A 2109-nucleotide genomic window follows, 5' to 3' on the forward strand; every position below is an offset into this window, starting at 1 on the left:
AAGAGTGTAACGAACAGGACATACAAACACAACAGGACGGGGGGATTTGGACACAGATCGTTTTGACTGACAGCTTGCAAAGTGCTTTGGATACTGTGGAACTGGACGATCAAAGGAATAAAGAATTGAGCGATGCACAACAGGAGGGAATTTTATGGACACAGATAGATATGACTGACAAATTGCAAAAGATGTTGGACACTGTGGAACTTAATGATCAGAGTAATAAGGAACAATCTGCTACAAAGGAAAGTGAACAAGTAAAAGAAAACGAGGAAACACAGGGGAAAGCATCAAAAGGAAGAAGATCTGTAAAGGTAATGCTCAATTTAGAGACTGCAAGAAAAAGAGTGCTTAAAAATGATGGTATTGAGTGTACGAATAAGTATGAGTTGTTAAAGGGTTTGGAGGAGATGGACTGAGTTTATGGGTTTTACGTATGTTTTTATATGTTTTATGCTTTTAAGAATTGTTACTTTTAATGCTAGAGGGCTTTTGGACATAAGAAAATTTGAAAAAGTGAAAGAAATGTGTAAAGGAGAAGATGTGATTTTACTACAAGAAACTAACTGGAGGGAAGGGTACATGACTGAAATAAGGAAACGGTGGAGTGGAGGGATTTTATATAATAATGGTGATGGGAGGCTGGGAAGAGGAGTTGCGGTTTTAATAAAAGAAAACTGGTGTATCATGTAAAACCATGTATAATGACAAAGACGGGAAACGGGAAATGTTTGAAATGAAGTATGAGGGGAAAAAAATAATTATGGTTAATGTTCATGCACCAACAGAAGACAGAAGAAAAAAGAGTATTTTAATGTGTTACGAGATTTTTTAAAGAAACACGAAGAAGTTATTATGATGGGTGATTTTAATACTGTTTTTAGTAAATTAGAAATGGCTGAGGGAATGGTTTTTAAAAATGATAAAGGAAGAAAAGAACTGAAATTATTAATGGAAGAAAGTAATATGATTGATGTATGGAGATAGAAATGGCGGTTTTTAAAAATGATAAAGGAAGAAAATAACTGAAATTATTAATGGAAGAAAGTAATATAAGTAATATGAGGAGAGAAAGGAATGAAAAGACTAAAGAATAATCAAGGAGGCAGTTAGTCTGGAATTGTATGTGTCAGACAAGAATTGATTTTATTTTATGCACAAGAAATGTTGAAGGTATTATCGGGAAAATTAAATATGTGGAAACAAGTTTTAGTGACCATAAACCAATTTTTATTCAAATAGACTGGAGCACTGAGAAAAGAGGACCGGGGGTATGGGTTTTAAACACTGAGGTTTTAAAGAACGAAGACTATGTTTTAAGTATAAAGGAAATTATTGAAAGGGAAAAAGAAAACGAAATGTATAATGAAGACAAAAGAATGTGGTGGGAGAATGTGAAATATTTAGTCAAAAAGTTTACAATAAAGTATTGTAGGCTAATACAGAAAAGTAAGAAAAATAAGGAAAGAGAGCTAAGAGAAAAATTAAATAACGAATTGAAGAATGAGAATGGAAAAGATATACAAAAGATAAAAGAATTAGAGGGAATATTGAAAGAAATGGAAGAGGAAAAATATGAAGGGGCAAGATTAAGAAGCAAAGCAAAACATACAGTGGAGGGGGAGAAGTGCACAAAGTTTTTCTTTGATCTGGAAAAAGGAAGAGGAAAAGCTGGAATGATGAAAGAAATTAAAGGAGAAAATGGTGTAGTAGTAGAAACAAATGAGGAAATATTAAAAGAAATAAAATCATATTATGAGAACTTGTTTAGTGCAGAAGGGGTAAAAGAAGAAGAAAAACTGGTGTTACTGAAGCAAATAAAAGCAAGAGTAGGAGAAAAGGACAAAAAACAGTGTGACGAAGATATAAGAGAAGAAGAGATAAAAACAGCAATAAGTGGATTAAACAAAAGGAAAAGTCCAGGTATAGATGGTTTGGGTAGTGAATTTTATATAGTTTTTAAATATTTTTTAACCAGCACCTTAAAAGAAGTATATGAAGAGATTTTTAAGAAAGGAGAGATGAATCAAAGAATGGGAATGGGTTTGATGAAGTTGATTTATAAAAGAAAAGGAGATAAAGTAGACCTAAAGAATTACAGACCAA

This window comes from Sinocyclocheilus anshuiensis, unplaced genomic scaffold (genome assembly GCF_001515605.1).
Source record: "Sinocyclocheilus anshuiensis isolate Anshui unplaced genomic scaffold, SAMN03320099.WGS_v1.1 scaffold2354, whole genome shotgun sequence".
Taxonomy (NCBI): Eukaryota; Metazoa; Chordata; class Actinopteri; order Cypriniformes; family Cyprinidae; genus Sinocyclocheilus; species Sinocyclocheilus anshuiensis.